The sequence below is a fragment of the Phasianus colchicus genome, chromosome 19, assembly GCF_987193195.1.
Source record: "Phasianus colchicus chromosome 19, bPhaCol1.hap1.1, whole genome shotgun sequence".
Classification (NCBI taxonomy): Eukaryota; Metazoa; Chordata; class Aves; order Galliformes; family Phasianidae; genus Phasianus; species Phasianus colchicus.
Window position 1 is genome coordinate 530,411 of NC_143454.1, and position 15,508 is coordinate 545,918.

General features: G+C 46.4%; 1 pseudogene across 1 annotated transcript; it reads right to left on the bottom strand.

The window, feature by feature from the left end:
* Nucleotides 1-496: 496 nt before the first annotated feature.
* LOC149915421 (RANBP2-like and GRIP domain-containing protein 1) lies at nt 497-15,055 on the bottom strand (annotated as a pseudogene). Its single transcript, XR_016459002.1, has 19 exons — nt 14,715-15,055; nt 11,251-13,645; nt 9,917-9,921; nt 9,564-9,675; nt 8,646-8,798; nt 7,782-8,012; nt 7,257-7,402; nt 6,775-6,967; nt 6,097-6,187; nt 5,146-5,353; nt 4,453-4,631; nt 4,188-4,363; nt 3,760-3,883; nt 3,347-3,505; nt 2,503-2,637; nt 2,278-2,415; nt 1,890-2,069; nt 1,720-1,803; nt 497-1,331 (listed from the first exon to the last, which is right to left on the bottom strand). The product of XR_016459002.1 is annotated as an RANBP2-like and GRIP domain-containing protein 1 (transcript).
* Nucleotides 15,056-15,508: the final 453 nt, after the last annotated feature.

Below are 15,508 nucleotides of genomic sequence, written 5' to 3' on the forward strand. Positions count from 1 at the left end.
GAGAGAATTACGTCAGTTGGAACAAGACGAAGAAAAACAAGGAAAACTTCTCTATGCCCAGCAAAACTCTGCTAAGTGCTTAAGAATATCGGTAAATAAATAAATAAATAAATAACGTCATCATCAAATTGGTTTTGTCATGCTTTTTTTTCTTTTTGAAGGCAACTGAGGTGATGAAAAAGCTGGTGTCAATTGGACAGGAGGGCGCAGTGAAGCCAAGGATGGCGAGGAATGATTAACAATCCTTAACGTTGCAAAAGAAAACAAACAAAAAAACCACCAGTAAAACAACTTCTGTACCTGGCCATGCAACTCTGAGATCCCGTCTGGGTCTCCCGGCGCTTGTAAATATCCACCGGGTCAATTTTGATATCGAGCGATTTGTTGTCAGTTCTTCCATTCACAGTCAATGCCAGGATCTGCCGCCGCAGGGCGTTCTGACCATGGGCACCACTGCTGAACTGTTTCAATATCAGTGGGATTCCCAGGCACGGTTTCAAGGATTTGGTCTACTTTTGACCCAAAGGGAGAATTGATATGAAATGCGAGGTAAGCATAAGTCATCATGAGGCGTGTTTCTCAGCATCACCTTTGGGAAACAAAGGATTTTTCATAAAAGTCTCAATACAGCAGTAAAATAGAACACTGTATAAAAACAATGAGAACGCTTTGTGAGCAGGCAAGGAGCTTTACGACCTCTGCCTGGGAAATCCAGAGCCACTTGCCCACAGACTCCTCTTTGGCAGCTGTTCTAGATTCAGCTGAACATTCTGTTCCAGAGCACAACTCAAAACTACAGAGGAAACAAAGGGAGTTCTACATAGGCAGAATAAAAAGAATGCTATGTTTCTTCAGTATTGAAAAACCAACAACAGAAGCCATTCCCCAAATTCCACTGCGGGAAACATAGCGGCAGAGAAGAAAGCATCCATATTTCCCCGAACCAGTGCTCGAAGGAAAAAAGGAAAACAAACAAACAAACAAGTTTCATATGTTACCTGCTTGAAGGCGTATACCACTCTCACTCTTTAAAAGCATTAAAGAAAAAAAAGTAAAATGCATAGAGTAATCTCTTCCAACAACACGTGCATTTGGCCTGGGCAGCAAAGGGCGCAGCTCTGTATCACAAAGAACCGAAGGCATAAGCACCAGGCTCCTAAGTTCCAGCCAAACCAACCAAACGTGCCTATGGACAGGCAGAATCCTTAAGTAGGACAGCCAGTAAAAACGTCAAACAAAGCACCCGATTCTCAGCCTTCTTGTTCCTTTTTGAAAATCCAGAGGTCTCTGTGTTAGCTCCACCTCTAGCCTGTAAAGCCCGAGCTCGCCGTCTGGGGGAAGTCCAAGAAAAGGCTGGGTTATTACAGCGAGTCCCCAGTAGGATTGACATTTTTTCTAGCCTCAGGTCTCAGTTCTTTTACACATGCGAGGTAATCATTCCTCCTCTTTGACAAAGATGACAGTAGCTAAGCTGAATAAAGCACAACTTTCTGCACGCACAATCCTCAGGATTACTTCCCATATCTGAGTACCAAATCAGAGTTTGTAGGCAACAAAGTTTTACTCTTGAACTCACTTTAAGCAGATGTTTATAGCAGTTATCTTCACTGAGTTAAGAGGTAGCCTGGTAAGGGAAGTTCAATGCTTGGGTCACAAAGTACTTACCAGAACAAAAAGATCAACCATTCTGCATCGAATATAGTGACTAAAGTTGCTTACCGTTAAAGCTTGCACGTGCTGACACAGCTTTTGAAGTACGGACTTGTGATCTTCTGCCCACTGAGAGAGAGTCTTAGGAGAAAACTGGAAAGAAAAGAAAAAAACTAATTGAACTTGGATTTTTTTATACAAACGTAACACTTCCCTAGAAGAGTAACCGGCTAACGTACCTGGTAGGTATTTGTTGGCGAGAAAGAGAACTTCTTAGGTGATGGAACTGAATATTTTACTTCCACGTGTGCAGCTGGTGAGATATTTCCGGAGGCAAGACTTCCCTCTTCACCATTCTCTCCAAGCTCCTGGATCACTGCATTCAGCATTTCCGTTACAGCTTTAACAGATACCGGCAGCTAGAAATGTATTTGAAATGCAAGTCATGATCGCAATTCTTCCTCAGAGCAAGAAGCTGTGCTCTGATCTACGGCTGAACAGTTTGCAAGGCTTTCTGCACAGAAATTCTGGGTGTTTTTTGTTGTTTTTGTTCCCCCAGGAAAGCCCTATATCTGTTAACATTAACGTAAGACGACAACTCACACAAGCATTAATTCTTTTACTTACTTTGTCAGCTACTGACGGGTCAGAGGAGCTTTCGTCAATGATCTTCATCAGGTAATGCTTTCTTTTAACAAGATAGGCTTTGCGTTCTTCTGGTAACGTATCATCACTCTCAACCTCTTCTGCCTTTCTTTGGTAAAGCTAAGTAACAGAATATGGATTAGGAATAATCAGTCAGAATGTAAATAATAGAAAAGCATTCTGAGGTAATGCAATTTACAAACTTACAATGGCAAGATTCCAGTACGAAACCACTTTCTTAATAGCTTCAAACGCTAGTAAAGCATCAATTTTGCCTTCAGCTGCATCCAGCATTGCAAAAACTACACGTGCCTCTTCTTCATAGGCTGCAACCTGGAAGACCTACAACCAAAGCAAAAGACATATCACACATGACACAGTGTGGACACTTGGAACAGTCAGTGACTGTAAGCATCTAGTAAGTAGTTGTATAATCAATGAAAATTATATAAAGGAATATTATATAATCAAATAATATTAAGATGTTACAACAATGAAATAAGCAAGAGAGTTAGGCACAGCAAGACAAAGAGAATAAATAGGATGCTTACCCATATCGTGGGCTCGCTCAGGAAACTCCAGTGGAGTGGATCTTCCGAAGAGAGAGAGAGAGATCCTTCCCCACTGGTAGTCAGCTCTTAAATGGGTCTAGGAGAGGTGGAGCCAGGCTCCACCCCTTCCTGCAGCACAGGTGAATTGCTTTCACCTATGCTCCCAGGGCTGCCTCAATGCTCACCTCAGGTGATTAATCAGAGGTTCAGGCCTTGACTCAGCAATTCCCATGCAGTAGTCAAATAGGAGGAGGTACTAAGGCAGTTCAGAATCTTCCAATCAGAGTGTTTTAAAACTCAGAAGTTCAACAGAAAGATACTACCAAATCTCAGTAGTAGCAGTACAGTGACAAAAAAAACAAAAAAAAACAAAACCAACCACAACCCATCAACACACAAAGCCAACTGAAACAAAAAACAAACCAACCAGCTAACAATTCATATGTAAGCCTGTGACATACAACCCCTCTTACTCTCATCTTTGAATAATCCATCAGTACCTGGATGTCCACACTATGGAAATGTCTGAAGTGAGGATACGCAGGTTCGGGAATACTTCTGTGCTTTTTGATAGTTCTCAAGCTAAGCAAAGTTGTCTTCCAGTAGTAGACGCTTCTTCCAATATATTCTTTCTGGTCGTGGGAGTTAAGGCTAACGCCCTGTTGAAGAAAGAGAAATTCAAACTATCGCAGAATATTTAAATAGAGTGTTATTCATACTTATTCTTCTCTGATGCAGTTGAGAGTAGTGAGGTAAGAGTATTTGACTAGAGCAACTGCCTTGCATGACATCCCATCAAAATTAGTAGCAGCAGTTCTCAATACTACATTCTCATCTGATTTTATTTAGTCTATTAAGTTTGCAAAATTAGAGAAAAACAGATGATACTTATTTACAGATAATCTTAACGTACTGTTTTTTGCAGACTTCTTGCCCAATGTATAATTAAGGCAGGCTGAAGGCCATGTTTCTCCAGGGCTCGCACAGTACTTACTCCGTGCTGTACAAGAAGCTTCAGTTTGGTTGCTGAGTCTGGTCTGAATATCAAAAGAAATATTCCTCAATTAGTATTCCCTCTTTTTCATCTGTTCACACGTCATTTGTTTGATGAACATAACAAGCAGCTTCAGTCCTAAGCTAGCTCTTCTTTACAAATGCACTGTCAGAAATGTAAAGCCCATTTTTATAAAGTTCTTCAGCATCTCACACGCCTACAGCAAAAAACATTTAACATTTAAAGGATGTCAAACAAAAGGAACTAGTTTTACGCAACCTATGGGAATCAATTCAGAAGCCATCTAGAAGGTTGGTTCCAATATTTCCAAACTGAAGCAGCCTTACGTTGTTTTTTTCTGCATAAGAGCACAAACAGCATCCCACCAGGATCTTTGCTTCTCAGTACAGAACTGTTTGCACAGCAGCAACGGTAAGAACAGAGGTTGATGTGTGCCACGCTGAGTATTAAACTTCTCTTGCAGTTCTAAGTTGCTAGTGAACACCATCCCGAGTAAAAAAACCTGTTTTGGTGAAAACAAACAAACAGAAGGTATTAGGTAGCAAAAAACAGGCATTTAAATGCATTTAAGAACTTAGGAAGCTTGCTTACTTCAAGGTCCAACAGGCAAATGGACTCAGGAGCATCTGTTTCCAGTCTCGATGTCTCTTGGGGCAAGTGGAAAAGTTGTTGTAATGATCTGCGCAGTGGGAATAACACTGACATGGAATTCCACTGCAAGCCAAGCCATGCAAGGTGCTGGAGACTACCACTGTGCATCCGAACAGCACCTATGCAAAAACAAGGGTTGCAAGAAGCTAGGATCTGCGTCCTCGTTAGGAAAGGTATCATTCTATTCCTGTTACACTCAAATTCAAAGCCAGACTTCATCATCAAGTTAAGCCTAAAAAATGGGAAGATATCATTAGTTCACAATTCATCCTGGAATTATTTCATTTTTATGCCTGTCACCTGTGTTCATAGATTACACATAAATAATGTGGGCCTTCCTATCAGCACTCATCAGCATACAAGCACTTTCCAGCTTCAATTGGAAATGAGTCAGAGCAGACCAGAAGACAACAGTGTGGAAGCAGGAAGTATGTGAGAAATTCTTCAGAACCTGGCATGATGATACTGCCCCTCAGCTACAGCTGAAAGTGAAACTTCTTGCAAAGCACCCTCTGAGTAGGGCAACCACGAGCAGCTATTACAGACACTTGTCTTTTGTGGCAAATGAAGCACTTGTAGAAGAACCTCTAATACAGAGTCATGCTTACGTTGAGTTTAAGTAGCATCTCTTACCAATATCTCATTTACTCAGTTCTCCCTGCTCTGGTGCTTGGGGACTGACATCTCCCATATCATCTGTGCCGAGAAAAGACCTCTCTTTAGAAGCTCCACTCCCAAACAGGCCTTCAAACAATGTAAATAAACCACTTCTGTTTGCAAGCTTCCACAATCTCTTTCAAGAAGTCTTCCTTGCCGTGGCTTAAGTTCAGCAACATATGACCTAGAAAAACGTAATGTCACATAAGAACACTCAACTTAAACAAGGACAACAATATTTGATGCAGTGGGTTGTTCCTGCTGCTTTAGGCTGGGAATCCAGACTTCCCCTTAAGATATTTACAAATTTCTAACTTACACTCTCCCTATAATTAAGTCACCCTTTTAGCATATGGGCTGACAGCAGTCCCAAGGCATTTTCAAATCCAGTTCTCCAGAATTACTGTGTATTTTTATTACAATGACACTGCAATTGTCTTCAAAATAAGTAGCTGTCAGTCTCCTCTATTCAGGAACAATTCAGCCTGATGCCCGGTGTTTTCTTCGTTTTCACCTAGAGCCCACAGGATAATGAAGACTGAAAACAACTACCTCGGCTTCACCAAAAAAAAAGAAAAAAAATGCACCAAACCTGTTGGAACAAAGAAGGGAACAAAAGCGACAGGAAAGGAGCAATATTTTCTTTTATACTTGGGACTAGCAATGCTTACAAATAGTATATTAGTAGGCAGAAACCAGCAGACTCGGAGACACTGATAGTTAAATTCTATCTTAATGTCCTGGAAATAAAAAGAAAAAGCCCGTTACGTGTCAGGATCAAACCGCTCTTTTGTATTTCATACGTAGCCAAAATACAGAACGTTTGATAGCATGTTCCAAGACACCAAGTGTGCTCTTTAACAAGCCATTAACTCTGACATTAACTGCTCATAAAATGGAACATTTATAATTCTTAGTTTTTATTACCAGACTGGCTTTTTCGGTCACAGGCCAACATTTCCAGCGCATCTTGCCCAGCACGATCTCCTCTTATTAGTTTTGACTTTGGTTTAGGAATCTGGCAAAGAAAGAAAAGAATTGCTACAGCTTCTTCTCAACAAAAAACAACTCACCCTCATTTAGTCTTAAAAGTTAGGAAACAAGCTTGTTTCTTTCCTGAAAAGGACACAAGGTGAGTAACTGAACAATTGCAAATAGCTGTAAGAGCGCACAAGAGAAAGCGATGTTTTGAACGCAAGCACTTGTGCAAAAGGGAAAGCTGATTTTATTCCATAAAGCAAAGAATTAAGCTTGATCAAGCTCTGCTGCTTATGCAATTAGTATATGAGAGCTACTCAGGTCATTCCCCTCCCCCCCATACTACTAACCTTAATACTAGTTATTTTAGCTGCATTACAGAGAAGGGAATAGCCTATAGGAAACACACTCATTAGCCCTTAGTCACTTTACTTCTGACAAGTGAAACAGATGAGATTTTCTTCACACTACTTGAAATCTTTTGAACAAGTATGGAAGGGTAAGATTTGGCCAGGAGACAGCCTCAAAAACAGTAGTTAGTTTTTGGAATGCAGGCGTTCAGTGCACGTACAGTGAGAGCATCCAAGAACTGCAACAATTACAGGCACAAACTGAACAGTGACTTACATGGAAACTTTTCAGATAACACAATGCTGCGAGTTCACATGCATCTCTCCATTGTGCCTCGTTGTTCTGGGCCGTTTTCAGCAGGAAAGTTCCAGCGTGCATGTAGAAGTGTCCTTTCATTTCAAGGAAGGTACGAGACAGCTCATCAGGTCCATTCGCACACGGCTTCACAGAGTGAAGCACACGATCAAAACTGGAACATAGAAAAGATTCATTTTCAACCAAGTCCTGGTCTCCCAGGATTTATACTAGACCCCTATCGCTGAGTCTTCTCTGAGGCCTTTAGCTCAGACACAGCTTGCGGATCAAGCCTAGCAACATTTGCCCTTTGCAGTTAGTACAGAGGAACTCCTCTTCCATCCATAAAACAGCTACTCACTGAAAATGATGCCTGCTAGAAGTTCGGTGACCCAGAAAAAATATTCAATTTTTTTCTTTTTTTTTTTTCTTTTTTTAAATAAGCAGAACAGTTAAAAGAGTACCTTTCAAGGGCCCCTCTGCTTTCTCAAACATCTCTAGAAGCAAGCATCATTTTAACCAAGCTAGAATAGGCCAGCAGATGATCCTTCTTGACAGCTCTCCAATTATTTTTATCAGCCTCCAAGTCCCGTACTGATTGAAGGTATTCCTAAAGAATCAAGTTCATCACAGAATGAGGAACCGCCATCCTTCTATGAAGGCAAGAGTTTCTCCAGAACATCTTGCTACATAATCCAGTTTCCCAGGTGAGATGTTAACGTATTCTTCAGCAGCAATGTTCCAGGAACTATATGCCTCAGCAATTCCCTCCCTGATGGAACTGCTATATCTAACTTAGTACCTCAGCTAGAAACTAAACAACTCTTTAAGGCTTAAGAAAATCCTAAATAAATCATTGTTTCCACAGACATTACATTTAAAGGAGTTAAGCCACTTGAGAATTAGCTGCCATTGTAACGATACTAAGAGAATAACACCGGTTTCAAGGACATGGGAGATTATGACAGGATCAAAACACGATTAAATACCTCAAATGTCTTTACGACGCACAAACACCACTCCAAGCTGGAGTCTACAGGTATTTTCTTCTCCGCCTCCTGACAATGAAGCACAGCATCTCTTAATCTATTATTTGAACGGTAGAGAGCAACCAGTCTGATGTTAAGGTAGGGATCGTCTGGTCTCGCATAGAGCTCGGTTTGAGTCATATCAAAGAGCTGATTCCAGCCATCTTCGCCTTTACGTTCCAGTAACTGCTCCTATCAAATACGAAGGCAACACGTTAAAATTTCATTCTCTACGAGAGCCTCTTCAGCAACTACGTTACCTGACTGTTTTCTCATTGCCATTACAGGCTACATTACTCAAACTGCTCTGGAAAGCTGGTAGGTGCTACAGAGAGTTTGACAAACATTTTAGAAGTGAGGGGAAAAAAAAAAAACAAAAACCCAAAGCTTTAGAGTTTGCATCTTGTAGATGCTAAGTTAGATGCTAAGTTAAGACTGTCAAACCACCTGGTTCAAAGATGCCACACGTCAATACAGAACAGCTTGTCTAAAAAAATAAAATAACATAACCACACAAAAAATCCCAAAGCACAAGCCTCTCAAGACTTCAATTTCATTGCAGTTGCGCTCCAGAAAACTAACGCCTGTACAAAAGTGAGATTGTATGACTGAAAGCATTTACACAGTATTAGGGAATAACAGCATCTCCTACACTTGACAGTTTTCAACTCAAATTAAAAAAAACTAGAAAGCAGTGTAGTCATGTAATAGAGACAATACTTAACCTATCTAATCTTGACCTCTTGGGTAATATGGTTTTCCCATCACTTGACACAACAAAAGTTTCTTCTAGGCACAGAACAGAGATCAGAAGCTGGAATTTACCTTCAATCTGTAAGTAGCAGGATTCCCAGGGAAGAGCCTGGCAGCTTTCTCAACCCAGTACTCTGCTCTTCCATCAGCGATGTCGTTACTGCATAGTAACTCTGCAATCTTCAGTACAAGATCTTTCTGCATTGGATTCAGCTCCACAGAACGCTGGTTTTCCCCATGCATACACATAAGAAAAAAGGTTACTAGTAACTTGATCTTGCAGTCCACGTAGAACAAGAAAGAAAACATGTCAAACATGTCCCCCATTAAACAGACCCAGCAAGTCAAATTAGAACTATCAATAAATACTTTCTCACTACTTTAAGAAAAGCCTCCCTTTCAAGAAGGCCACCATTGGTTTGTAACACCCAGACAACTGCTGGAATTCAGAACACCGTAAGAGAAACAATGTCAAAACCAGCTCCTCTACCACCCGCTGCTGCTCTACTCAGACAGACAGACCAGGGGTATCTCTAGCCTAACCTAATACGGAGGCTTCCGGAAAACAGAATTAAGTCACAAAGACTGATGGCACTCAGTCACTGTGCTGGCAACAAGACTTTTGTGTGTATCCTCTCCCTCCCCGGTGCCCGAATAATGAAACACAGACTGTGAAGTTCACATTTATATGCTTACCTAATCGGAACTGTATTTGCCCCATTCCCTCTACCTCTGAGGAAACAAACAAACAAAAAGCCCACCGCTAACAAGAAAACAAACAATGCAACTGAAAAACACTCTCAGTCCAGTCTTTCAGTAGCAGGTGGATTACTGCTGTCACCATAATCCCTACTGCAGAATTCTACAGGGCTCAGATATTCTTAGTCCAAAGGGCAGCGGGAAGAAGACTATCAGAGCAGGAAGCAGAAAGATCAAGTCCATTTACAAAGGAATAAAGCAGGACATCAGGGAGGTGAGTGAGGTGCTTACCTTGTAACACCCAAAAGCTTTTTCCGTGTTATCCTGAGCCTCGTAGATCTGTCCCAGAAACCTGTGCGCTTTGGGATCTCTCTCTCAGACACTGAGATAAATAGATGTATATCTACAGAGTAAATAAAGAAAGAAAGAAAAAACAGAAGGATCAGTATTCCTCAGTATTACAAGTCCCCCCACACCTTGCAGCTAACGTGGGACTTTAATCTGTCATACAGGACAGTTAGCTGTATTTAGTTCAAGGGGCTTGATCGAGATCTTCAAGTGAGGCACAACATTATTGCTACACGTACAGATGTTGCATATTTGCCTGCAAGCACTGGCCTTCATTAAATAAAGCAGTAGCTCACAGGAACTGTAAGAAGAACGTAACACAGAATCACAGAATCATAGGGGTTGGAAGGGACCTCCAGAGATCATCGAGTCCAACCCCCCTGCCAAAGCAGGATCCCTACACCAGGTCGCACAGGTAGGCGTCCAGGCGGGTCTTGAATATCTCCAGAGGAGACTCCACAACCTCCCTGGGCAGCCTGTTCCAGTGCTCCGTCACCTCACCTAAAGAAGTTCTTGCGCACATTGGTGCGGAACTTCCTATGCTCCAGCTTCTGGCCATTTCCCCTTGTCCTGTCTCCACACACTGCTGAAAACAGTCTGGCCTCGCCACTTTGCCCCCCACACCTCAGATATTTATAGACCTGGATCAGGTCCCCTCTCAGTCTTCTCTTCTCAAGGCTAAACAGACCCAGATCACTCAGCCTTTCTTCATAGGGGAGATGCTCCAGGCCCTTCACCATCTTTGTGGCTCTCCGCTGGACTCTTTCCAAGAGATCCCTGTCTTTTTTGTACTGAGGAGCCCAGAACTGGACACAGTACTCCAGATGAGGCCTTACCAGGGCAGAGTAGAGGGGGAGGATCACCTCCCTCGACCTGCTGGCCATGCTCTTTTTAATGCACCCCAGAATGCCATTGGCCTTTTTGGCCACAAGTGCACACTGCTGGCTCATGGCCAACCTGTCGTCCACCAGGACACCCAGGTCCCTCTCTGCAGAGCTCCTCTCCAGCAGCTCATCCCCCATCCTGTACCGGTGCATGCAATTATTCCTCCCTAGGTGCAAGACTCTACACTTGCTTTTGTTAAACCTCATCTGGTTTCTTACTGCCCAGCTCTCCAGCCTGTCCAGGTCTCGCTGAATGGCAGCACAGCCTTCGGGCATGTCAGCCAATCCTCCCAACTTCGTATCATCAGCAAACTTGCTGAGGGTGTCCACTATCCCCTCATCAAGGTCATTGATGAAGATGTTGAACAGGACCGGACCCAGCACCGACCCCTGGGGAACACCGCTGGTTACAGGTCTCCAACCAGACTCTGCACCGCCAACGACAACCCTCTGTGCTCTGCCAGTCAGCCAGTTCTCAACCCACCTCACTGTCCACTCATCTATCCACACTTCCTCAGCTTCGTTATAAGGATGTCGTGGGAGACAGTGTCAAATGCCTTGCTGAAATCAAGGTAGACTACATCCACTGCTCTCCCCCCATCCACCCAGCCAGTGACAACATCATAGAAGGCTACCAGGTTGGTCAAGCACGACCTCCCCCTGGTGAACCCGTGCTGACTACTCCTAATAACCTCCTTTTCTTCCAGTTGTCTGGAGATGGCATCCAGCACAATCTGTTCCATCACCTTTCCAGGGACAGAGGTGAGGCTGACTGGCCTGTAATTACCTGGATCTTCCTTCTTGCCCTTTTTGAAGACCGGAGTGACATTGGCTATCCTCCAGTCTTCAGGCACCTCCCCCATTCTCCAAGACCTCTCAAAGATGATAGAGAGTGGTTCAGCAATCACCTCTGCCAGCTCCCTCAGCACCCGTGGATGCATCCCATCGGGTCCCATGGATTTATGAACATTGGTGTTGCCTAGGCGCTCTCGGACCGCCTCTTCCCTGACTAAAGGGAAGTCTTCCATTACCCAGACCTTCTCACTAACCACCAGGGCCTGGGATTCCCGAGGGGGAGCTTTTTCACTGAAGACAGAAGCAAAGAAGGCATTCAGTACCTCCGCCTTCTCAGCATCCCCCGTTACCAGAACACCCCCCTCACTTAGTAGGGGACCTACATTCTCCCTAGACTTCCTTTTACTGTTAACATACTTAAAAAAGCCTTTTTTATTATCCTTTACCACCTTTGCTAGATTCAATTCCAGGTGGGCTTTAGCCTTCCTCGTCGCATCCCTGCAGGCCCTGACAACATTTCTATATTCTTCCCGAGTGGTCAGACCCTTTTTCCACATTTCATGGACCTTCTTTTTCCCTTTGAGTTTGCGCATGAGCTCCTTGCTCATCCACACAGGTCTCCTGCCACCCTTTCCTGATTTCTTGCTCACAGGGACGCACCGATCCTGGGCTTGGAAGAAGAGCTGTTTAAATGCCAACCAGCTCTCACAGGCCCCCTTACCTTCTAACACCCTAGCCCACGGGATAGTTCCAAGTAGGTCCCGGAAGAGATCAAAGTTGGCTCTCCTAAAGTCCAGGGTAGCAATCCTACTTTTTGCTTTGCTCCTTCCACTCAAGATCTTGAACTCCACCATCTCGTGGTCACTACAACCCAAGCTACCCCCAACTTTTACTTCCTTAACAAACCCGTCCTTATTTGTGAGAATAAGGTCCAGTAACACCCCTCCCCTCGTCAGTTCCTCCACCATCTGCATCAGAAAGTTGTCTTCGACACATTGCAGGAACCGTCTGGACCGCGCGTGCCTGGCCATGTTGCTTTTCCAGCAAATATCCGGATAATTGAAGTCCCCCATAAGCACTAGCGCCTGGGATTGCGACGCTACTTTCAGTTGCTTGTGGAAGGCCTCGTCAACCTCCTCCTCCTGATCAGGGGGCCTGTAGTACACACCCACAACGGTGTCACCCATACCAGCCTGCCCCTTGATTCTCACCCACAAGCTCTCTACTGCTACTTCACCCTCCCCCAGGTGGAGTTCAATACATTCTAGCTGCTCTCTCACATAAAGAGCAACTCCACCACCCCCGCCTCGCCAGCCGATCTTTCCTAAAAAGCACATAGCCCTCCATGACAACATTCCAGTCATGCGAGCTGTCCCACCACATCTCCGTGATGGCAATGAGATCATGGCCTTGCGACCGCACACAGATCTCCAACTCTTCCTGTTTACTTCCCATGCTGCGTGCATTAGTGTATAGACACTTTAGGGAAGCAGCACCCCCCTGCCTCTCTCCATCCCTTTGAACTCCACCCTTTTCACCCATCGAACTCCGTTTTGAGCCACGAACTACCCGCTCAACCCCAGTGGCCCTCATTCTGTCCCCTTCCCCCTTCATACCTAGTTTAAACACCTTTCAATGAGCCCTGCCAGTTCCTGGGCTAGGATCCTCTTACCCCTTGGAGACAGGCTACTTCCATCTGCAGCCATCATGCCAGGCGCAGAGTAAATTGCCCCGTGGTCAAAAAAACCGAAGTTCCTGTGCTTGCACCAACTTCTTAGCCATTTATTTATGAGGCGGGTTTTTTGGATGCTCTCGGTATCCTTCCCTGCCACTGAAGGTAGGGAAGAAAAAACCACCTGTTCCTTCAACTACCCACCCCAGTCCCCTGAAGTCTTCCTTGATAGACCTCAGGCTTCTCTCAGCGACTTCATCGCTGCCAGCCTGAACTATCAATAACGGGTAATAATCAGAAGGGCCAATCAGACCAGGAAGTTTCCTAGCAATGTCCCTGACCCTTGCCCCAGGGAGGCAGCACACCTCCCTACAGGTAGGGTCAAACACGATGGCATAAAAGACATTTCTACCGGATGGGTTTTTACAGCACCACGCAACTACCCATGCTTTAAGTTGCCGTTTTAGGAAGATTTAAATGGCACCACATTTCCCATTTGCTGCTACCTTAAAACAGCATGACAACGGTCTTCATTTCTCCACTCTACTTCATTTAGCTTTCCCATCACACTTTAAAGAACAGAACAACATACGTAACGTTTATTACCTCTTAGCAAGTTCATATTCTTTTATCTCAAAGTACAGCTTAGCAAAAAAGAATCCTTTTAACGATCTCTGAAGAAAAAAAACCAAAAGGTACATTTTAAATATACAGTATTTTTGAAGTAATTGAGTAGGGAGACCCTTCTTTCCAGGGGTGCATAATACTTCCAAAAGTGTCTTCACAGTTATCAGCTCCAGTTCACTCCTTGTACTCTGGGCCTTGTTTTTGAAAGACACAGGAGTAAGAAAATAACATTTCTTCCCAGTAACTGGCAAAGGCTACCAAAGCGAAACTGAGGTTAGTAGCAAAGCAAGTCCTCACACTTGTTACTTTTCACAAGCACACTTCCGACTAAAGAGAGGAGAATGGGGTCAGCTACATACAAGCTGTTTCTCTTGCAACCTATCTACGTTGCAGAAGAAAACAAATGCCACAAATCAAGCTCCTCCTGTCCATGCTTCTGTCACCTTCCTCTCTCGCCTGCCCCGCCTCCTCGTAAACGGGGCTGGAAAGGAACTTCAAAAGAAACGCCGGCAGCCTCGCACAACCCTCCTCTCCAAAATCAACGCAACAGGAAGACCAGCAGCTACTTCCATCACCGACCGCGCTCCACAGCCAGTCGTTCCAGAGAGCAGGGGATCACCCGGCTGCCCAGCCACCAACGCAGGCAGCAGAGCTATTTCCCCCCGCCTCTCCCTCTCTTCCTGCCGGCGTTTCACAACGCCGTCGCACCCACGGCAACAGCAGCCGCACAGCGGCCAAACGAGCCCAAAGCCGAACGGCACGCGTTCCCTATTCCGGCTCCTCGAGAGAGGGAAGGCCGGAAGCCCGGGGACCGTGCCCACGGAACGGGAGGGAGCCGAACTCCGCCCCGCCGCCGGGCTCCTTCCGAAGCCGCCGAGGGCTCAGCGGCTTTCCGAGGCGCGCAGCTGCGGCGAACCGCGTTTCCGAGGAGGCGACTCCGCGCCCGCCCGCCGGCAGCCTCCCTCGGCTTCGACTCCCCGCCGGAGGAGCCCGCCCTCGGGCCCGGCACCCACGGGAGGGGCGGAGGGACGGGGCGGGCGGGGAGCGGCCCCCACCGCGGCCCGGGGAAGGCCGAGGGAGCGCCGCCGGCGGCGCCGGCCGGGCCGCAGCACTCACCGCTCTGGGAGAGGAGGCGGCGGCCTGCACGGAGGCGACGTACCGCTCCACCTCGGGCCTCGTGCGCCGGGAGAGGGAGCGAGCGAGAAGGAGCGAGCGAGAGGGAGCGAGCGAGAGGGAGCGAGCGAGAGGGAGCGAGCGAGAGGGAGCGAGCGAGAGGGAGCGAGCGAGAGGGAGCGAGCGAGAGGGAGCGAGCGAGAGGGAGCGAGCGAGAGGGAGCGAGCGAGAGGGAGCGAGCGAGAGGGAGCGAGCGAGAGGGAACGGCGGAAGGCCGGCGCTCGCGCGCCGCTAAGGGAGCTCCCCGCCGCACGCGGCGGAACGCCCTCCCTGCCGACCGCGGCGACGCGCGACGTCACAGCGCGGGGCGGGGCGGCGCATGCGCGGCGCCGAGCGGCCGGTTCGCGCTTCGCGCGGCGGCGCTTTGAGCCGCGGGACGTCGGGCCGCTCGGCGCGGGCTGCCGGGCGCCGCGAGGGGCTGCGCGCGCCGCCGGTCCCGTCCTCGGCCGGCCTGCCCTCGCGCGTCTTACGGAGCTCGGCGCGGTGAGGCGTACCGAGCCGCTCTCCTCACCCGTAGCGACGCGCCGCGGAGAGCGGAAGCGTCGTTTCTGCGTCGGGTATTGGAAAGGGCGGTTGATCTGAAGAAGCGCGCTGTGGCGCATCCTTAGAAACAGCTGATGTGAAAAGTAGAAGTTCCGTGCGCACCTTAGTAACGTGTTTTAGAAACGCAGTTACCGAGTTACGTGAGAAATCCTTTCTCACAAAGCTGCGGTAGGCTCTAGATGTCCTAAGCGATG